We start from the raw sequence: 14,424 nt of genomic DNA on the forward strand, positions 1-14,424 counted from the left end.
GCTGACAATTTGCTCCAAACCACCTTCTAGAGGAATAGGGCCGCCCACGAGTAGAGACCAAACCTCCCTATCTAGGCACAATTTAGCCTCGGATGTTGTCCACTCCGAAGGATGCAACAGATGTCTCCCACTCTAACTCTGAGGCTATTAGACGTACTCCAAACCCTCACATCCAGACAAGCACTCTCCGAAACAGGCAGCAACTAGACTCTCTCTGCGAGGGGATCCCCAAACAGATAGTCGATTCGGCCGGTATCCCACCCTGCCCTCTCAGGGCAGAGAAAGTCGCAAATCCGATATTCGCTTACAGCCTCAACGTTAACCATAGTCGGCTAGAGCCTCACCGGAAGAGAGTCTACCCAAGGATCCACTACATCGACACCGCACCCATCGTCGATTAGCCACCTAGTATTGGCCAAAGTAGTGGGCACATATATGCAGATCTTCCGCCAGAGAAAAGAGCACCTCTGACCCCTCTGAGCTGCTCCACCTTCCGTAGCGGGCAGTCATCATCTGACTTCAGAAGCATTACGACTCAAGAGCTAGTATTGCCACATGCCGAGCAAACAACTCTCTCTCCTCAGCTGAAAAGACTGGACACCCAGCCCTCCTTCGCGGGTCGGCTGGCAGACCGTCTCCCAAGTCGGCAGATGCACACCGTGACCACCCCCATGTGATCCCTAGAGGAGGTTCCGGAGGAGCCGCTCAATCCTTGTCAGCATAATTTTCGGAATGATAGTGTTGGACATGAGGTAAACTAGCATGGAGCTCATGATTGACCTGACCATTGTCAGTCTACCCATCATGGATAACAAAGCCGCCCTCCAACTGCTCCCAGATACGTTGCACCATGCCGAGGCACTCCGACACCCACAATCTCCTCTCCATAATGGAGACGCCCAAATAGCTCCACGATCCCTCCTACTCCATCATACCAAGGAGCCTCCTGATCTCCTACTTCACCCACAACTCAGTCTTCGGATTGAAGCAAATGGTAGACTTGTGAAGGTTCACTTTCTGTCTTGATGCCTCGTAGTAGTCCTCGAGGATACCTCTGAGGGCCAGTGCATCCTTCATCTTCGCCTTGGCCAGGAGGAGGCAGTCACCTACAAATAAAAGACAGAAGATCGGTCGGGCACCGAGGGTTGACATATAGGCGTCCAACTTCCACTTCCAACATGCAACCCGCAGAGCATAAGATAACACATCAACACAAATGATGAACAAATAAGGGGACAAGAAAAATAAAATTAAATGGGACCTATGATATTCTAGAGTAGAATGGGACCTATGAAGTTGTACCACTCTCTTTCTAATTATTTACGTTCCGATGGGAGTTCCAATGACCAAACTAAAATTAAATCCTTTATTAGCTAGAGCCCATGATAGAGCAACTATGATTGATAAATTCTTGATTTTGTCACTCTCTCCCTTTGTTGTTTTGCATAATGAGAAGCACAATTTGTTGCCTCTCAACTTGAGACTACAATGCAGCAGCTATTTTCATCTATAAGTTTAAGTCCGTTTGGTATCATTTTATTTTTTAAAAAAAATAATATCATAGATATCAAAAAAAAAAAAAAAAACATGTTTGATATCATTTTCTTAGTGAATAATTTAAAATTATTTTTATTATTTTTTAAAACTAAATAAAAAATTTAATTTTGTAATTTTTAAAAATAAAAAACTCACGTCATGTATCGTCACTACTAATACCATTTTCACCGCCAAAATAGTCATCATCGCCGAAGCTGTCTTGTCTCCAACAACATCGTCATCAGCGGCACCTCATCATCATCCTTATCACTACGGCTAACTCCCTCATCTTCACCCTTATTACCATCTCTGCCACAATAATTGCTATCACCATCTTACCACCTCCACCATATTGTCCACGATAGCCTCTGCCACACCATCACTCTATTTTTCACCATCATTGCATCATTAGTGCCCTTGCCATTGCCTTGTCTTGACGTTGATTCAAATTTGATTGTACCTTTTATATAACAATGACACAACAAGAATTGGTTTAACTTGATATTTCGATAAATAACTTTGGGTGCTCAGTGGAGTTAGTATCGATGTCATGGCTTCAAGTTCCATCTATGCTACTTCAAGTTTATTATCTCAATAAATTGAGTAAAGATCACAAATCCGTTACTTTATCTCGAGGAAGAAAAGGGAAATTGATGCATGTTAGCCGTATGTGCCTAAGTACTCAAACTTGTATATGCGATGCGTTCTCGAATGTCATGCCTTTGAGGAGAAAGCAGGTGAATGATGAGAGGCGGAAGGAGGAATTAGAAACAATCGACCCAGCACGGCCCAGCTTTGGTGTACCCAGCCCATGCCCCGATCCTTGCATCATTGCCGCAAATTAAGTCTAGGAAAATTATAGAAACGTCCCCTCAACTTAGGGCCTCTGCCAAACAGATCCTTCATATTTTCAAATTGTTCTAAACTAGTCTGCTAGCCCAAAAAAAATCAAAATACAACAAGTCACGAAGCGCCCAAGACACCTCCTCTTTGCTTGTCCAAAGAACTCCTCCAAAGTGTTTTGCAACAAAGAAGGCCATCCAGTCTGCAACTCCGTTAGCCTCCCTAAAGACATGTTTTGCCTTGAAGACAGTGTCACCACTAGTCATTTCCCAGATATTCCGAAGCAGGGGTGATGATCCTCGGTAACGCCAGGGCACTTTCTGATCCAATCGATTACAGTGGCCGAGTCACCTTCAAGCAGGATGGCACTGGCCCATAGCACACGCTAGGCATAACAGAGGCTGGCCCAAGCAGATCCCAGCTTCGTCCGAGGGACTGAGATATCAAAGATCTTGCTCCCTTCGCCCGCCACAATTCTAGAGTCCGAGCCTCCGATCACGAAGCCCGCACCGGCCCTCCTACCACCATCCAAAATACATCCATTAAAGTTGACCATGAGGAAACTTGAGGGTAAGAGTTTCTAAGTGAAGTACACCGTCTGAGACACTGCATAAGCAGAAAAAGAGTCCCAGGTGCCCCGAGCTATCAAGGGCCCACCTGATGGACCAGCATGGATAATCTCCGCTGCCTACACTCGGGCCCTCGCCATGACAGGCCTAGGTGTCAAATTGCTCTCCCCAAACAACTAAGCATTTGTAGCCAGCCAAATGTGGTAAACAACGTAATCGCCCTGATGGCCAAATATCGAGTCTGAGGCATATCGACCCACCTCCTAAGAGCCTGGGTAAAGAAATTGAACTAGTGAAGTACCTTAGGCAGGATGTCAGACAGCCTTCACATCCTTATAGCTCGATCACACTAGAACACATATAGTCCACAAACTCCTTTGCTTCACACCTAGGGTAGATCGGTGGAATGCTTAGTCCTCACCTACTCAGGACAGCCATTGTCGGTAGGCGTCTCCAATTCACCTTCCACAAGAATAATATAATCCTCAAATAAAGACCAAACCTTCAGATCCAGGGACAATCCAGCCTTTGACTCTGCTCACTCTGGAACAGGTCATACATATCCATGACAGTGACCCTTGAATCGCAGGAAATACTCTAGACTCTCACATCTCAGATATCGCTTCCAGAAACTGTTAGAGAATGCACTCTCTCTAGAAGGTGCTCTCCAAATAGATGACTAGTCCGGCTAGAGTCTCACCTAGTTCTGTTCGGACAAAGGAGGTCGCAAACCCACAAACCACTCACGACCTCAACGTTGACCATGGTGGGCTAGTCTCATCGGGAGGGTGCCCATATTCCTCCATAAATCCACACTGTACTAGTCTCTGATTAGCCACCTAATGTTGGCCAAGACAGTAAGAACATGCCTGCTAATATCTTCCTAAATGAAGAAGCACTTTTGACCCCTCTGGAATACCCCATCAGCGGTTCCTAGGTTGTATTGGGTTGTCATCACCTGACTCCATAGGCTTCGTGGCTCAAAGAAAAGCCTCACGTCTTGTCTGGCGATCAGTGCCTCTCTCTTTCCATGCAGAGACTGAACACCCATCTCCCCACCTGAGTTGGCTGGCAAACGACACCAGGCAAGCAAATGCCTTCCATGTTCACCGCCATAAGAGCCCCACAAAATGCGGAGTGCATAAAGGAGTTTGGAGTGCTTCAAGATCCATGCAATGGGTGATCCCAACTATGTGCCAATACTAATGGTGCTTTTGAGATCTGTGCAGGTGGATGAATGGAGTTTAGAGTGCTTTGAGATCTATATGATGGGTAATCCTTAACTAGGGGTGCTTTGATATCTGTGGAAGTAAGTGAATGAAGGGGTTCGGTATTACTTGAGATTTGCATGGTGGGTGATCATGAGCCATGGGTCATATATTAAGGTGCTTTGAGATCTAAGCAGGCAGATAAATAAATCAATTTGGAGTGCTTTGAGATCTGCATGATGGATGATTCTTAAATACGAGCCATTTGCTAAGGGTGCTCTAATATCTATATAGGTAGGTGAATGAAGAGGTTTGGAGTGTTTTGAGATCTGTGCGATGGGTGATCTTTAACTATAGGCCATATGGTGCTTTGAGATTTGTGCAGGCAGTCGAATGAAGGGGTCGATGTGCTTTGAGATTTGTACGGTGGTGATTCTTAACTATGAGTCATATACTATGAGTGCTTTAAGATATGTGAAAGTAGATGAATAAAGAGGTTCGGAGTACTTAGAGATTTGTATGGTGGGTGATTCTTCACATAGGTCATAAATTAAGAGTGCTTTTAGATCTATGCAAGTAGATAAATGAAGGGGCTCAGAATGTTTCGATGAGATCGGCATGGTGGATATCCTTAATTATGGGTCATATATTAAGGATACTTTAGGATCTATTCAGGCGAATGAGCAAAGGTATTCGGATTGCTTTGAGATCTATATAGTGTGTGATTCTTAACTGTGGAGCATATACTAAAAATACTTTGAGATTTGTGTAGGCAGGTGAATGAATATATTCAGAGTGCTTTAGATTTGTGCCTGAATTTCATCCTTTAAACAACTGATACTAAAAATATTTTGGTCATAATACAATTTTATACTGCTATGTGATAATCATATAATAATATTTTATTAATAAAGATGAATAGTAAGGTCAATTTGGAATAGTTTGTAAATTTGAAAGAATCATATGAATTTTTTTAAAAATGAAAGGGGTGCCTTCTGGATAGATCCTAAGTTGAGGTGGTCCTATAATTTTCCCTTAATTTTATACGGCAAGGGATTTGAAATCCTCCACGTTCACGCTAAGATACAGCGACGCCCCGATGACAGAAACGGACGGATGTGATTGTGGAATTGGGCAACACGGACGGTCCGGTCCACCACCAAACCCTACACCTGCTTATAAGGCATCGTATCTCGGTATGCCAGCTGTCATGACATGTAATCCTTAAGCAACCACCGCCATCAGCCTTCTATAAATGAGATCAAGAAGTGGGGCCCGAGCCATCACCTCGGAGTTCAGGGGTCGTATCGGTGGAGGAGCCAGACGGCAGAGCGGAAGTGAGAGACGAGGGAACGGAGTCGTCGCCGCACCGCCGAGCGGTGGAAGAGAGCGGGCTAGGGTTTCGAATGGGTTTCGGTACTCCGTCTTTCTCCTCCCTTTATTCTCTTTCTTCATTCTTCGAGGAGTCATCTTTCTCCTTTCTTCTCTCTTTTATCCGTTTCGATCAAATGCCAGAGGGCTTCTTGTCTCACATCTTGTAATATTGGTGGAAAGTATCCGATTCTTGTTCGTTCTAGGCTTTTTGACCGAATGCGGGTTTAATTCGTCTATTTCTTGATGGTTCCTTTCAACAGTAGACGGTGAAGGAGGATAGGATCTTGATGTGCTGGTCTCAATCACGGTACCTTGAACCATAGGAGGTTCTTGTTTCTTTGTTACTTTTATTTTCAGTATTTTCATTTCAATTCCATTGCAGCTTATATTGTTTTAGCAAGGGGTTTGATCGATTGCGGGAGGGTTATCATTTCTTGGTTTACTTCTTTTATTTCTCGATTTGCGATCTTGATCTTGACTGGATGGGAGGTCGTCATGATGTAAGGGGCATAGTGAATCAATCAAATACATTTTTTATCAATCAAATACATTTTTTTTTACTTCATCGTGATTTATACTCTGCTTGTGGATATACGACGAGTGCTGGTATCTAGACTAATATGGAGGAAAATCTTTAGCCGAGTAGGGAGCTCTGTTAACCCTACAATTGCAGGACCCAGAGACGGTGAAATTAATGGAAGGATAATTTCAGGTGAAAATGTAATCCGTTCTGATCCTTTTTCAAATAAAAAGTCTGAAGTCAATAGATTTTGATAATATGACATCTTTTCAGTGCCTGTTACTCTTTATGCTTTCATGTCTTGAAAAGGTGAGGCTTGCAACTAGAGTAAATTTCAGTACTACTGTTATTTTGGTTATAGAAATTCTTCCTTTTTTTTCTTTCTTGTAACATATTGATCAATTGTCTTGTTCTATGATGGATCTATCTGTATAAGCTTTGTTTGCTGGTGGTCTTCATGCAGTATATAGTACTGATCTAAATGATTCTTGAGATGTCCCACATAACAATCTCTTCGGGAATTTTGATGCATTTTTTACAGCTTGATTTGATACTTTGCTGGCGATTTTGTCTTGGACTGGAGCTCAATATTACCAAGTTCGGCTACTGCTGTGCTGGTGGTCCGGATTGGTTGTTGATCTCGTAGTTCTTACTCTTTCACATCCTTGAGGAAACCTCTCTCTCTCTCTCTATATATATATATAGATATATCTTTGACATAGATTAAATCTTTTGTTGTTCTACTAATCACAATGCTGGAAGGTTGCATGGAATTGTTATATTGCATGTTCTTTCTTTCTTTCTTTCCTTAAAGTGCTTGATAAAATTCTTATTTTCTGTGAAATATTATTATGATATTTACTGATGTTTGTGATGATTTCAGTGTTGGAATGCCTGAGTAGAATTATTACCTGCAGTTTCTTTCTCTCTTTCTGGCTTTCTGTTCTCTGCTTCATGCACTTCTAATTCTTTTTTGGAAAAAATGATTTTGTTATGTTTAAGATGTGTTTAGTGATTTCAATATTGGAGGACTTATTTCACACACAAAAAGTTTGAATGCTTGGATGGAGCATCTGGACGAGGCTTCTTGGTTATGGTTAGTGGAAATTGAGAGTGGATTGAAATCTATAATTAGTTTTCTGCTTGTGCAGTGAAGATAATATTTGTCTTACGTTGCTTCACATCACGCTTCTTTCTCAAGAACAGGTGTGATTCTGTTCATTTTTTGATTGGATTTTCTCTCAAGTTTCTATTGATCTGTTAGCTTTTTTTTTATATAATTCCCAATTATCTGTCTTCTTCAATATGTAATTGTTAATAGAGTCAAGCTGCTTGCGATAACATTGCTAATGGTCATATTTATTTGTATGCTATCAAGCATCAGATTACAAAAGTTTCCACTGACAACACAATAGCTATCAGCAGGTTTGATGTGCTGATTAATTGTTTATTTAATATTTGTAGTGCTTGATCTGCATTTATTAGTCTGATTACTTCTTATTTACTTTGTATATAGATTTGTTTTCCTGATACATTTGAGCTTGCATTGGTTATATTGGGCTGGAAATTGGAATCTTGTAGGAGAATGGCTAATATAAGGAAGAAGTGCGTTTAGATCATTATTTGCAGCCCCTAATATTTTTTCGTGAAATTGCATACAAAAGAAGTTTTCCATTATGTTAATTTTTGGTTTTTCATTACTTGCTGCTTTAATTATAAGGTATGGCTGACTTTGCTTGTGATCTCGAAATGATAATTGAAGGGATTAAAACCTATTTGCTTTGTAGTTAGATGCAGTTGTTCTTGCTCAACAACTTCAAAAGTGATCTTTGACCAAGGTTCCTCGGATCTTTGTTTCAAGTACTGCTATGCTACTAATGCTGTTACCTGTGCTAGCTTATAGTTGCTTTAACCATGTTTTGTTCTTAGAATTCTAGCTTATATTCTGCTTGGTTTCGACAACTAGTTACAACATTCTCTTTGAAATTTTGAACATATTGATCTTTGTTCTTTCAGTCATTTACTAATCAATATCTGAACATAATTATGTTGTTGATTGTTGGGTGTTCTCTATTTGCCATGCTTCTTCATGGCACATCGACTTGGTAAGATGCAGTTATTAACTTTTGTCTGACAATTAGTAATAGATTATGGAAGGTCTTCTTCTAAAAAAGTATTTTTCAGATTGAGCAATTGATGAATTTCCAAGTCTGGCTAAAATATGAGAGACTGATTGGCGGGGCAAATCTGTCTTTCTCAATGTCCAATATTCATGTCTAATATGTTTCCCAGAAATGGGCATCACCAGGACAGGTGTATCACCAAATATAGATATCTGTAATTGGCCAAAAATTGTTGAGGAGAATAAATGGGGTATGTTCTCGGGGTATTGACAAGACCCTCATGTCTAATCAGATTGGACATTGCTGAATGGAAGGTAATTTAAGGTATGGTGCTCTAGATTATGCTTACATACTATATTGTAGAAAGAATATGTGACTTGTTTTGACCCTGTCATTGTTTTATAATTTTCAGTTGACACTCATTGTTTTATAATTTTCAGCAATTAGGAACTGCATTATGTTTTTTCTCCCTGGATCTGCGGAAGTTGGCGTGTTCAAATTTTTTAACACTATACATTAGGGATATTTGCCTATTAAGAATTTTTGGGGCTGTAGAATAGTGATATAGACATTGTAATACCTCTATATATATATATCCCTATATAATCATCCATGTCAATTGTTATTATGTTAAATTGTTTGTCTTTAATTTATGCTATCATTCAACTTGTCCATGATTTTTGGACGAATCATTTGTTTCAAAGAGCTTGTTATGCTAGCAATGGGTCAGATTTAGGTCTGATCATTATTGGATCCAAAAACAAACTTAAAATCCAGATCTAGATCCATTACCTAGAAGGATCGGTGGCTCCTTTACAAGCTCCAATTATTGTATTGGGACCTCCTAAGATGTTACCCTGCTTGAAGGGGATTTTTGCTTTATGAGCCACCAGGTTCTGGCAAGATCCTCATGACTTTGTCAGATTGGGAAATTATTGTATGGAAGGAAATTAAAAAGGTATGGTACTCAGAATCATTCTTCCATACTAAATTGTAAAAGGAATGCCTGAATTTTTTACATTGTTATCCTTTTATTATTTTCAACAATATGGAAATGCATTATGTATTTTTGCCCTGGATCAGTGGAATGGACATTAGTAAATGTTTCTAGACTTCATTTCAGCAAGAAGTTGGCATGTTTGAAGTGTTGAACACTATAGATGGGGGAAAAGTGCCTGTTAAAAATTTTAGTGATGGTAGAATAGTGATATAGATCATAATACTAGAATATATCACTATCTAATCTTCTATTCCAGTTGCTGTGATATAAATTGTTTATCTTTAATTTATGCAATCGATTAACTTGTCCATGGTTTTTAGATGATTCATTTGATTCAGATTTTGGAAGCTTATGTTAGCTCTAGCGGTGCGTAAAATTTAGGTTTGGTCCTTCTTCTATCCAGATCTAGATCCAATTCAAGGTTGGTTGTCCCTTTACAGGTTGTGATCTTTGAATTTGGACCACCTAAAATGTTACTGTGCTTGAATTTTTTTCCCCTTCTTTTATCCTTTTCTCTTTACTTTTTAATCCCATTATTACTGACAAATTTGGTTACCATTCTTACCTGAGATAAAATTATATTTAATTTTGAATCACACACACATACGTGGAAAGATATATAGAAAGAGAATGCTTATTGTGATCCACATAATAGGTCTTAGTTAGAAAATCTCATTGTTTGAAACTGCAAAGAATTAAAGGATGTGGATTGTCAGGTTAGTCATTTCCTTTCGGGTAATCTTTAAGAGAAAATAGTCACAAGCTGTTATTTGCTTGCTTACCAGTTGGAACTGTCTCATATTAACTGTTACTATACCATCATTGTGTCTTATTTTGGATAAAATTCTCTAGTTGTTTATGGGCTTGAAGTCTTGAGTAATTCGGTAAGACAACAGAAAAAGAGAGATTTATTTTCTGATGCTGAGAAAGACCAGAAGGACTCGAGATGTTCAGCCTTCATGATCTCTTTTCTAAGCTGTGTATGTTACTAGCCCTGAAACCGAAACCCTAAACCGCATTTTTGATTATTTTACGTGTTTATGTTTTCAGGTGATCAAAGATGGTACATGTTATAATTTTTGAGAAGTTGATGCTATAAGTGAAGGTAGAAACTATATATGCCTCTGCTTTATATCAATGTTCACCACTTTCTTTTTTTTTCATATCATAATTAATATTATGAAGCCCTGTTGATAGAGCACACAAGAAAGATTAAGATGCCTCTAGATGATGAAACCTGTTGCTTGAAAAGAATTTAATCCAAGTGTAAATAGGAACCTTATGCAGGGAAAGGCTTACTGGGATTTGATTCTGCCTTAATATTAAATTGCTGGGTCTATCTTCCAAGGCAATCTTTCCATGAGTGTCATACTAATAGAAATGGTGTTTTACAATGGAGTTATCGTGCTTAACATCTCAAAACATAGGTAAAGACTTAAGTATCTTCCCTCTTATTTTCCTCTAATGGAATCTTCTTTACCGTGTAAACTGATTTCAGGATTAGGTCTACTTCAAAAGTATGAGAATGATATCTATATAGCTAGATATTGTTCAAAAAGTAATAAAATCATACACGGATTAAGTATGGGTGAAGCTATCCTTTATAAGTACAGCTTTTTGATTATTTGATGGATGCCAATTATCATACTCTCTCATGGATTGATAATGCATATTTAGCTTATAAGGTTGTATTGGGATGTGGAATAAATTAACAGAGAGTAAACTCCACTTTGTTCGGAAAAATTATTACATCTTACTTGGAGTGATTTACTCCTGGGTTAAGTGGGATAAAAGGTTTGGAAGGGAAAAAATTTCAAAAAGATGTTTATTCGACCATCCTAGAAGAAGTGTTTTAACTCAAGTATTCCAATATGTTTGGCTGAAAAAGGGTGGGATAACTGGGTCATCTACTCCCTCTTGTTTTGCTTCCAAATGCAGCGTTGGCACCATTGTCTGTCAGTCAGTATGTTACCTCATTGTTTTTCTTTTTCATCCGTCCTTTTTATCCCTTCGCTAGCGGTAGAGCAAGGGGTGGGAGGGCCATGCCCTCCCTGGTATTTTGCTGGGCTCGGCGCCCACCGAATCGCAACACAAACATGCGCTCGCGCGACCTCGGTAATGCCTGTCATTCACCTCTACTTCATGCTATGGGAATCTTTCCCGAAGGGGGCTGAAACGCTGACATCGTCCTCCGCTCTACCAATTCTCGAGGGCTTTGGCATCGGCAAGCGGATCACCGAGGCAAAGGACGATCTGGGCAATCCTTGTTTATTTTCCATTTATGCCATACCGTTCCACCCCTCCAGCTCTCTGCAGCAACCGTGGACACTGTTTTGCACTCTCTGAATTTGATACTGTCCCAAGAATTTATTTGAAGAGTACAATCATGGCTTAAGGATTTTTGGCTCAGCGTCCGCGACTCTTTAGGAGCCAAACAAGCTATATATATATATATATATATATATATATATATATATATATATGAGAATTGACCCAATTGGGCCTATTTTTGATTGAAGGCCGACTTCGATCAGAAAACTTCAAAAAAATATTGGGATTGAAACAGGGGGGAATGCATTCCTTCTCTGCCTGGTCTCTAGGTCATTGGGCTGAGGCTGCCCCTAATCGTGGCTGGTGGGGATTTGTTGGGCTGGTGTGAACAATCGGTGACTATTGGGGGCTGCTGCTGCAGCCGGCAAACAGTTGCTCAATTCAAACTTTATCATCTTTCCCAAAAAAAATCCTTTATAAGAACTTCGGGTCCTCTCCATTCAATTCACCAAATGCTTTCCTCCCTCGTCCTCCTTTTTCATTGGTGGCCACAACACTATCTCCGCAATGCGTTGTTGCCAAATTCCCTTCCTCCTCTCTCTAGTGCCCCCGACTGTCCTTTTTTCTCTATTTTTTCCTGTTTCAAGCATTGCTGTCATGGATCCCACCAGACCTAGCTATTTTCAATCGAGATCCACCATCTTTGTCGTGCATGGTGAGCTTCTCTTCCCTTCTCTAATCTTTCTTATGTTGAGCTATTTTTTTTGTTTTTGGGCCAAATCGAGATTTACTACTCGGTCTTGCCACCTTCGTTGGTCGCTACCATAGTCGCTGGTGTGGCTCCTCTGTGAATGGTTGTCGGATCTCCGACACCCATCGCCGGACCATTTTCACTCTTCTTTATTTTTGTTTATTTTATTTATTTATTTACTTATAGATTATTTTCTCAAATTCTCTTTTTTCTCTCTTGACTCGTGGGCCAGACATGTTGATTGATTCAAGTTGACTTAAGTTGACTCGATTAATTGACAACCAAACTCAGACCTTTGATGGAACCCGGATTGAGATTCTCTCTCTTCTGCCTCTTTCTCTCTCTAGGCAGGCTCAGAGATCTTAGTGCAAGCCTTGTTTTTCTTATTGCGCAAATCTAAGTTGACATGGTGTGGAGGCTTTGAATCGCCCCAGTATCTGTGCGATAGACTGGCCAATTACCTCGGCTCTAGCCGAATCTTTTTGAAATTTGGCCACTATTGATCTTTATTGAGTCACTTAAATCATGTTTGAACATGATTTGTTGAGTTCACCTTGCTAGGACCGACCCGAGCAGTCGGGCACTGCCACTTGACTAACTAACTTAGGTCATGAGGCCGTATTCCCAATAGTATTTTAATTTTTGACTTTGTTTGATTTTTAAGATGATAGTGAAATTAATTATATTTTAATGATTTTAAAACAGCTAAACTTGACATGCTTACTTGAAGTAGAATTTTGAAGCAAGAAGAGGTAAATAATCTAATACTTAAAAGTGTGTTTTTCGAATTTTAGTAAAATGATAATTAGTTTATTAAATATGATTGTGATATTTGTTTTATACTTAGTCAAATGGGTCGGGCTTGTTATTGTTACAACAGTAAATCTTTTTAAATATGTTAAGTGTTATGTTATAAAATTTAAAAAATATAATAGGGTAAATTATAAAATTTATTTTTTATGTATGTATTTTTAGCATGACTATGATCTGGCCTATTAATGGGGATTATTCGTTGGCCCTGTCGACCTATAATCCGAGAAACTGATTTTGACACCAAGCCGCCGATGATTAGAATACCGGTATCTGGTACTTTGTGCAATCTGACCCATGCCACTAGGTTACGTGGCTATAACCTAATGTTGGATCTCAAATATTAATTTATAAAAATAATAATAATTTTTAAAAAATATATGTTATTCAAAAATTGATTTATTTTCAATAGTTTTATGCTCTTTAATCAATCATTTATTTAGCATACTTAGACCCCATTTTGTGGTATTATGTTGCTTATCGAGCTAGTGTAGTTCATTATTTTTTTTTATTTTTTAGATCCTGAATCATGATTGCTCGGAATTTGGAAGAGTGTGTTAGATCTTTCTAAGATTTTACAATTATTGAAGTTTTAGTTTAGACTAGTTTAGTTAAAATATTTTTTTTTATTTGAATTAGTTCGCATACTTTGACTTATGTCCTTTTAGAACAATTGATTATGAGAATAATTTATTTTAGATAATAATTAAATAAATTTTTAAGAATTGAAGAATTATTATTGCTTTGAGATTACAATATGATCTATAGTGTTGCATGCTTGTATGGTTCGCTATGTAGGTATACGTCGTTTGTTGCGCTCTAGTTTAGGGTGTGACAATGTTTGTTTGTATGAATGCATATTTGTAAAATCCCGGTTCATGACCATACGACCTTAAAAGTAGGGTTGAAATTAGATCAGGTATGGATCAGATGCGAGCATATCCATATCTATATCTTCTTCTTTTTTTTACGAATATAGATGTAGATACGGATGTTAGTCAGATACAAAAATTTATATATTTATTTTAAACGGATATGGCTATAATTCGAATATCAAAAGTACAAATATAAATAAGAATATAAATTAGATAATTAAGCCTTATGGCCACAGAATTAAAGATATTACTAAATATATCATAAATCAAGTTAATTGCATGTTAATGTGGTCATTTTTTTAAATTCATGAGTGCTATATAAAATTAAATAGGATTACAAATGGAATTAGATATTCGAATACGGATCGAACAGTTATCTATCGATATGGATACAGATATGCATATTAGTCGGATATTTAAACTTCTATTCATATCCGGATTCCGATGGATATTATCCGATCCACTTTCACCCTTATCTTAAAGCAATTGGAAGAGGCATGTCTACTGTAGCCTAGAGGTATGACGAAGTCTTTAGCCGAGGTCT

At 38.8% G+C, this 14,424-nt stretch overlaps 1 long non-coding RNA gene across 1 annotated transcript; it reads left to right on the plus strand.

Moving 5' to 3' along the window:
• Window positions 1-5,450: 5,450 nt before the first annotated feature.
• Window positions 5,451-10,290, plus strand: LOC120111633. The gene is made up of 2 exons (XR_005513048.1): window positions 5,451-5,572; window positions 5,791-10,290. It is a non-coding gene; the product is annotated as an uncharacterized LOC120111633 (long non-coding RNA).
• The last annotated feature ends 4,134 nt before the right edge of the window (window positions 10,291-14,424 follow it).

Source organism: Phoenix dactylifera, chromosome 8 (genome assembly GCF_009389715.1).
Source record: "Phoenix dactylifera cultivar Barhee BC4 chromosome 8, palm_55x_up_171113_PBpolish2nd_filt_p, whole genome shotgun sequence".
In the NCBI taxonomy this organism is placed as follows: domain Eukaryota; kingdom Viridiplantae; phylum Streptophyta; class Magnoliopsida; order Arecales; family Arecaceae; genus Phoenix; species Phoenix dactylifera.